Genomic DNA, 8,776 nt, shown 5'->3' on the forward strand with positions numbered 1-8,776 from the left:
GATCTATGTAGTTCACTCATGCTATCTTCAGGTATGTCTAATCTATTCTTTAGCCCCCCATTGAGTATTTCTTATTTATTATGTTTCCACTCTAAAAGCTCTATTTCATTCTTTTTCAAACATATTTTTTTTTAATGTTTATTTAGTTTTGAGAGAGAGAGAGACAGAGTGTAAGCGGGGGGTGGGGGGTGGGGAGGGTGGGAGGGCAGAGATAGAGGGAGACACAGAATCCCAAGCAGGCTCCAGGCTCTGAGCTGTCAGCACAGAACCTGACGTGGGGCCCGAACTTACAGACCACGAGATCATGACCTGAGCTTACTACGTCGGATGCTTCACCGACTGAGTCACCTAGGCGCCCCTCAAACATCTTGATTCGTTTTAGAGTCTCCTAGTGCTTAGTCATAATTAAAAATTTTTTTCTGTAACTTACTTAACCATATAAATCATACTTAGGTATTTTCTCCATCTGCTAATTTCCATGATCTCATCCCTCTGTGAGTTTTATTCTTCTCCTTTTTCTACGTCTTCTCATTCATGGTTCCAGGCTTCTGTATGGAAATGTACGTTTATAACGAATATGTTATTTAGTGGATGATGCTATTGTTGCTTATCATAACTTTGAACTAAAGAAAAAGAAATCTGCCATTTAATTGCTTCTTTGGGAGTTTCAACATTTCTTCGTCCTTTTCATCAAGGTGATGCTACGGTCTCATTCCTGGTCCACATAGTTGGTCCAATATCGCCTTGCTGTCCTGGCCTCCTGCAACGAAGAAAAGGGGAAAACTACATATAAACTCCAAAGGCCAAGTGCACCCACCGCCTCTTAGGACTCTAATTCTTGGCCATTTTTCTTATTCACCAAGGAGTTAGAAAACAATTTACCGCCCCCCCCCCAACCCCTGCTGTTATCCTGGGAATCTCCCTCTCTTCAGGCTGCTGACCCATCTAATTCTCAGCCTCGAAATCTCCATGACCTTTGCCCCTACTCCACAGAGGACACGTGCTTGCTCTCTTACCTCTGGGCTTTGCCCAGAGCTGCTCAGACTCAGAGATCGTGCTGGGCATCCCGCTCTGACCGCAACCTCCCATCCTCCAGCGTCCCCTGCTTTCCCTCCCACTCGAATCCTCCTTTGCTCGCCCGGGAACTGCATCGTCTAACCCCCAGGCAGAGAAGAGACACGAGCGAACCACAACGTGGTGAGTCTGAATTGCTTGTTCCAAAGTCAGAGGTACTGTGGCCATCCTAGAAGAAGCAGGCTCATCCCTTGTGTGTTCTGGAAGGTTAATCCTAAAGGAAGAGACAGAGAGAGACAGAGAGAGAGAGACCTGAAGACTATATTTAAATTTTTTCTACACATAAACTCTTAAAATGGTATTAACACCAATGTACAGTATTTTCTGCAAATGTAAGATTTTTCCACTTCATTGAACTTCATAGCATTAAACATTTTTGGATCACAGACCTCTTTTAAAATCTAATTTTTAAAGACAGCACCCTGTGAATCCTTTCTCCAAGAAAAATCACACGTACATAATCATATAAAATATATTTTAAGTGCTTTCCACCCCCTAAGCTTATGAATCTGACGTTAAACACCTCGATCTACTAGACGTTTGCCAACAGATTTCCCCATTCAGTAGCTCTCTGAAGACTGACTTGTAAATTTTTTATTGTGTATCTATTCATACTTACAATATCTATGCCTTTTTTTCTTTTTTTTAAAGTTTTTTAACATTTATTTATTTATTTTTAATTTTTTTTAACGTTTATTTATTTTTGAGACAGAGAGAGACAGAGCATGAATGGGGGAGGGGCAGAGAGAGAGGGAGACACAGAATCGGAAGCAGGCTCCAGGCTCTGAGCCATCAGCCCAGAGCCTGACGAGGGGCTCGAACTCATGGACCTCGAGATCGTGACCTGAGCTGAAGTCGGACGCTTAACCGACTGAGCCACCCAGGCGCCCCAACATTTATTTATTTTTGAGACAGAGAGAGACAGAGCACAAGCATGGGAGGGGCAGAGAGAGAGGGAGACACAAAATCTTAAGCAGGTTCCGGGCTCCGAGCCGTCAGCACAGAGCCGGACGCGGGGCTCGAACTCACAGACTGTGAGATCGTGACCCGAGCCGAAGTCGGACGTTCAACCGAGTCAGCCACCCAGGCACCCCGACCTCTTTTTCTGATATGCGAATCCGTAAGGCAGTTATATCTCAGGCTGGAAATTTTGAGCACTGGGGAACTCACGGAAAAGTTTTCAAAATTCTGAAAATAAGGCGTGTAAATTTCGGATTCACATTTTATACTCCACAATTCTGCTTCGGAAGACGTTTTGAGAGCCACAGATCTCGGCTAGATAAAACCATGTCTGCTGCCAACAAGACAAAGTAAGCTTCACCAAAACCAGTTATCAGAGAAATGAAAACAAATCACTATTAAGGAGGGTTTGTGTGCGTGTATGCCTACGTGTGCGTGCAGGAAAGAAAGATCTCCGCTGCAGTCGCGTGAAAAGCCAAACAAATGACTCAGGAGGCGCACACGTGGGCTGTATGTGTTGGCTTGAAACTAATATCCATAAAACATCTATAATCGAGTAGAATTTGAGGGCTACCCGGGAAACAGATCAGAGGACTGCTGGTACCCGATGATCCTGTCTCGTCTTCAGTTCCGGGTCTACACCCGAGTGCCCAGAGGAACGCCACCTGTGACATTTTTTGGAGGCCGAAGAGCAGAGTTCGTTGGGTTAAGAGCAAATTCCGGCTCCTTACCAGCTCCCGACCTGCACGGAGCGTGCACCTGATTCCTCAGGCGTCACCGGCCTCTGGGCTAAGCTTCATCTTTGTGGGGACAGTGTGACAGTTACGCTCGAAAGTACAAGTTGCCTTGATGCAAATAGTAATTCTGTTCATTTCAGTCACGCTGGAAAGGACTCCGAAAGGAAAAGCGGAGGCTGACGGGGTACCCGGGTTGTAAGAGACCGATCCAGGCGCCTTAGGCCTTGCCACACCACCTCGAGACAGACTACGGCTGAAAACAGCTGTCCCCCCAACGCAGCTGAACACAGTGAGAGGCCCGGCCGCACCTGGGTGTCTCCCTGGAAGGAGGCAGGGGGCCCTCGCTGCTTCAGCTGGTGGACCTGGTCACTGGGAGGGATGGGAGATGCCTGGCCAGGGGCGCCTGCTCCCGCCCGCACGAGACACTCTCGACGACCGCCACCTACATCGCCTGCACACACGGGACCCGGATTGTACGAAGAACTCAGCGTTCAAAGAGCTGGTAGCACGTCCCCGGGGTACGAAAAGCGCCTGACGGACGTCACTCAACTGAGTCCGCGCAAGACCCTCGCGTGGCTATCTCCATATTCACCGCGCAAAATGAGGAAACCAAGGCTGGGCCTGACAAAGGCCTCGTGGGTAGATGGGGTGGCCGGGAGTCGAATCAGGTATGCCCTGCGACGCCTGGGGTGCCATCCTGCCTCGGAGCGAGAAGGGGGGCCGTAGACATAGGTGGAAAACTGAACCAGAGGGAGCTCGTTCATTCATTCATTCATTCATTCAAGAAAAATTAACCGAGCTCCTGCTGTTTGCCAGCGACTGAACCAGAAGCAGGAGGCATGCAGGGAACGCGGTAGGCCGGGTCCCCTCGCTGGGTTTCCAACAGGGGGGACCGTGGGGGAGGGGCAGGCAGACAGGCAAAGAGCGGGTCTGTGGTGGGAGTGGAGGGAAATGCGGGGTACCCACCTTTTCCTGGGGGGCGTCCCGGAAGGCTTCCCGGAGAAAGTGGCCTCAGGCGGAGATCTGAGGTGGGAGCCTGCCCCCTAAACCTGGCATCCTTCGCGTTCGTTCGCTGTTACCCCTTCACCGCTAAATTCTCGAAAACTGCACTTTGGGGTTTTTTGCACTATTTCTTCTCTCTGGCATTTTGTGTTTTTTTTTCCAGACTACTCACATGCCACACCGGGCTGGTTGGTGCCCTCTCGTCTTCCGATTGGGACCTTCTGTTTTAGCAGCTGGACTGTCGCATTTCAGGAAGCTAAGGGGAGGCTGGGCTGCGGGCCGCTGCCTAGGTGGGCACACGCTGCCCCCCATCCTCCTCCCCCTGGGCCCGGGCCGCACTCCACGCTGCCCGTGTCCACTTGGGAACACGCAATCCCGCTTCAGGAAGCAAACATGACATTTAGGGTGTGAGTGTCAACTTCTAAAACAGAACTGGGTAAAGCTGGACCAGGAGGATCCTTAAAGTGTGGGTTTATTTACTCCGATCTTAAAATCTTCCCTCGCATTCCCTTTGGTATTGAAGGAGATAGTTCCTTACGGCCAAGAAATGGCATTACGTCCCCTGGAAGCCCCGGGCTCGTCTTGTCCGGTCACCCCCCTGCGTGCCAGCCTTGCTGGGCAGTGCCCTGGCGATGCAGGGAAGGGACAGGGAAGCCAGAACACGGACAGGCAAGTGCTGTTTACATCGTGTTTTGTCTTTGAGTCAGACTCAAGATTCTATTTTTGTCTCTGTAACCACCGTCACCAACCCCTCTGTCCTCTGGTCCCCACGTGAAGCCCCGGGATGGAAGTGCAGTTTGGGAGGAGGGCAGGGCATGTGCCTCTTCACCCTTGGTTCTAAACGGCAGCCCCCGCTTACAGGCAGCCCTCCGGCATTGATCAGAGCTTTCACTGGAGATTTCTGCTCACCCCCGGCCGCCCCCGCCCTGCTGGCCCCTGGCCCACATCCCCCCAGCCCGAAGACAGAGCCTCGCTGTGCGGCCTCAGACCAGACGACACTGACCGGGTCTCCGGCTCTGCCCTCCGCGTCCACATCTGCAAACCAGCTGCCCCTCTCCAGGAGTCTGCTCGCGGTAGCACCAAGCAGAGAAAAGCAAACAGAAGCAAAGCTGTCAAGATCAGCACTCCTTGAACACACAGTGCTGTTGTTAGAGCGGCCTCAACAGCTTTTCTTGCTGGGAGCCTGTGGCTCACACGCATCTTGGAAGAAGCAACGGCCGGCCGGGCGCGGTGAGGGAAGCATTCGGCGTGCCACGCGGGAGGTGACCGCGGACGGACAAGTGGTGCCGCCGGCCCCCTGGTGTAGCCCCTGAAACTGCATTTTCCTTTCGCTCACTCGGAGAATCAAAAATAAAGTGGGTCTCGAGCCGGGAAGTGTGGGGCCAAAGAAGTATCGATGGCCCAAGGGGGTGGCTCCTGGATGGAGGGCGTCAGTCTCCGCTCAGCCGAGACCCTCGCAGCCGCTGAGCTGCGATATGTGACAAGAACCCCTCAACGCTCGGGGGGGAAGAAGGGACGGCGGTCCTCGGGGAAGCTCGCCCCGGGCCTACAATGCAGTCGCCCCCCCCCCCCGCCCCAAGCTGCTGCCTCTCTCTCAGTGCTAATGGGACATGAACACTTGTCACTGTGCTGTCCCCTCCCCTCCACGGCCTGCATCCTGCGCCCTGTGACCTTGGAGACGGAGGTGGGGAGACTGTGTCTCGTGGGGACTTCCCCTCAGGCCTCCACCAGCCCTGGGCGCTGTCCAGGTCAAGTTCCAGACCTCACAGCGACGACCGCCCGGCCCCAGGGGACTCCTTCCTTCCCGGTGCTCCTCCTGGTGAGGCCAGGTGAAGCAGGGCACAGGGTGAGCCCCACCCCGGGGCGAGCCCGCAGCAAGGCCCCAGGGGGCCCCGGGCAGGGCTGGGGGCACCAGCGGGCGCAGGAGCAGGACAGGTGCCTCTCCCGCTGGGATGAGACAGGTGCCTGAAAGCCCCTCCTGCCATTTGTCCCTGTGCACACGACACAGCAAACACCAACGAAGAAACAAATACAGCCTTTCATCAGCTCCCGGGGAACAGCTGCTTGACACTTTGCTTTTCTTGGAAAAGGACGCGGGCCCGGCGACGGGAGGACACGCGGTGATTAGGAGCCGAGGTACCCGCCTCGGAGGCACTGAGAGCTCCGAGAAAGCCGAAGAACGTAACTCGCCGAGGGACAAGTTCAGCCCCAGCTGAGGCAGGAGCTAGTGAGAGAGGTAGAGGAGTCCGGGAATGCCTCCTGGAGGAGGTGATGGATTAGCTGACAGGAGGGAAGAGGTAAAGGGAGACTGGAACCCAGTCTCAGAGAGGGAATTCGCCCGCGGAGGGAAAGGTGGCTCGCAAGTACGGTAGCCAAGGTAGCGGGCAGAGTGCGTTCGGGTGGGCGCGGGTGCCCTCTGAAGGCATGTTGTGGGGCGAACGTGTCGTCGTTGACTCTGGTCTCGGGCCGAGCGGGGTGAAGCATCTTCCCGTCGCCTCCGCGGCTACCACTGCAGCTCCTTCCCGGCTGGAGCCCAAGGCCCGCCCCCCGACGGCCGTCTGGGGTCCCGGTGCACCCCCCTGCGTGGGGCCTCGGGGCTCGGGCGTCCTCCGGGGGTGTTTGGTCAACGCTGGGGGCGGCGGGGGTTCTGTGGGGGGGATACTCAGCCAACCCGTCACTCTCCGTCGGGCCACGGAGCTAAAGCCTCTGAGCGCTGAGAAGTGCACCCGGCTCGGCCCAGGCCTCTGCCCGAGTGTCCACGGAGAAACCAACACGCCGCGTGAAACTCGGCTCTGAGCCCGGCGGCCCGGGCAGCAGCTTCGCGAGGACCTTGCTTTTCCCAGCTAGGTGGTCCCCAGGCGCTGCCTTGCTACGCAGCCTAAACCGCCACGCGTCTACACGCACGAGATGAGCAAAGGTGCGGCAGGAAAACGAGGCCAACGGGATCTTGGAAGACGCCGTCTCCCCTCTCTTTAAACCTAAAGTTTGGCGGGTTTTCTCAGCCACAGAAGCACGTCTGCTAAGCGAGTCAGTGACAGGTTGTAAAGTGGCCCGGTGAACCCAGGGAGCCCAGCTTCACGTCATGTTTCGGACGGGACCCCCGGGTTGGCCCATATCCGTGTGCCGGAAGCACGGGTCAGCCCAGGAAGACGAGGCGACGGCCGTGTGTCCGTCCGGGCCCCTTGGGTTTCTGTGATGACCTGAGTCGGTCTAATCCAAACAAAGAGAACGTGTTGAAGACATTCAGCCAATTTTTGATGAGAAGGACAGGCGGCCCTTGGGGGGGGGGGTCCCCAGAGCTCAGGGAGCGGCCGCAGGCAGGGCCAGGAGCTGCCACGGGGAACCTTCCGGACAGGAGCCCCATCTGCATTTCCGAGGCCAGACCACACCCTTCCTATATATTACCATTTCCCCAACTGTGTGAACTGATTAAAGGGGGTTGGAAAATTACTTACGCCCCTAAATCACAGCAACAAAGGCCGTGTTTCTCGCTTCAATCAAAACAGCCTGGTGGACCGATTCAAATGCTAATGGCCGGAGCTGAATTGGCCCCTAAAAGGGAGACGCTCTTCCCTGCAAACAACCAGAAACTCACTCCTTTGCTGCAAGAAATCTACAGGATTCTTCCAGTCGGGCGGGCGGGGCCGTCTGTTAAACCGCTTCGTGGGAAACATCCCCACGGTGGCCTGGGGTGAGGCATGCTCAGCGTGTGGGGTTGTGCAGAAGAGAAGGGGGCCTTCGCTTTGAAAGAGGCTCTGACTCCAAGAACGTGGTCTCTTCTGTCACCCCCATCCCTGTTCCCTGTCCCAGGAGACACTAGCTTGCCTCTGTTGCCGAGGGGCCTGGGAAAGCCCTCGGGGTTGGAACGCGGGGCAGATGATGGAGAGGTTTTAACAACTCCTCTCCTCTGTCTCTCTTTTGCCATTGTTCCAGTGCGCTTTCGTAACATTTGGTTTTGCGTTTGCCTCGTCCACCAATTATGCAGCCCCGCACGTTTTGGCCTTGCACCTACGCCGTGCCCGGCGTGGGGCACACCGCTCACCAAGTGGCCCGCTCCCGGGTTCCCTGGTGCCTTGTGAGGGTTAGCTCCATTCTGCGGGCGTATGCGTGTCTGGGAGAGCAACACTGGTTTTCAGTTTGTGCCAATAAGATGCTTTCGCAATTTCCAGCCGCGACGGAATAATTATACAATCCTCAAGGGTAAGGATCCCCTCCCGCGGGGCTACTTCCTACGGTCCCCGAGGATATCATAGAGCAGGGGTTACTCCGGTTTACTGTTTAGATCTACACTCTGACAGCTTCTTTCTTGCCGATTGGCCTTTGTGACATCTTTTTTTTTTTAATGTTTATTTATTATTTTTTGAAAGACAGACAGAGACGACGTGAGCAGGGGAGGGGCGGAGAGAGAGGGAGACACAGAATCCGCAGCAGGCTCCAGGCTCCGAGCCGTCAGCGCAGAGCCCGACGCGGGGCGCGAACCCACGGACCGTGAGATGGTGTCCTGAGCCGAAGTCGGACGCTCAACCGACTGAGCCCCCCAGGCGCCCCTGTGACCCTCCTTTTACTGGGGAACCGTGTGCTACCACTATGTAGAGTGACGATTCTCTCGTGGATCTGTGACAAGGCAGTGAATATGAGTTTGCAAAGTACTATTTAGAAAATCCACATACACCCACACATTCAGGAAGGAACTCACCTCCTGGAGAAGTCCATGCTGGCGAGCAGAATACATGCGACGTGAGCGGCGAAGGTATGCTTTGCTTCGGGATTCCTTCTCCTCTGACTTACACACCGTCTTGTTCTGAAACAAACGTTTTATGCTTGTTTCCGTTCATGCCCTGCCTCCACCGCTGGAATTTAGAACCGCCAAGGACGGGTTCCTCTCTCTCCCTCTTTACATCTCTAACGCACAGATCGATCTATCCCATACGGGCAGCACACTGGGCTGCTTCTCAAGACGAGCGAATCCAGCACAAATCCTTCCCGGTTTACACTTCTGCTTT

The 8,776-nt window shown here is 54.7% G+C and overlaps 1 long non-coding RNA gene across 1 annotated transcript; it reads right to left on the reverse strand.

Annotated features, from left to right (window-relative positions):
* Positions 1–287: 287 nt before the first annotated feature.
* Positions 288–8,571, reverse strand: LOC116738088. The gene is made up of 3 exons (XR_004343685.1): positions 8,470–8,571; positions 1,189–1,288; positions 288–760 (listed from the first exon to the last, which is right to left on the reverse strand). It is a non-coding gene; the product is annotated as an uncharacterized LOC116738088 (long non-coding RNA).
* Between the last annotated feature and the right edge of the window lie 205 nt (positions 8,572–8,776).

The sequence above is a fragment of the Lynx canadensis genome, chromosome B2 (assembly GCF_007474595.2).
Source record: "Lynx canadensis isolate LIC74 chromosome B2, mLynCan4.pri.v2, whole genome shotgun sequence".
Lineage (NCBI taxonomy): Eukaryota > Metazoa > Chordata > Mammalia > Carnivora > Felidae > Lynx > Lynx canadensis.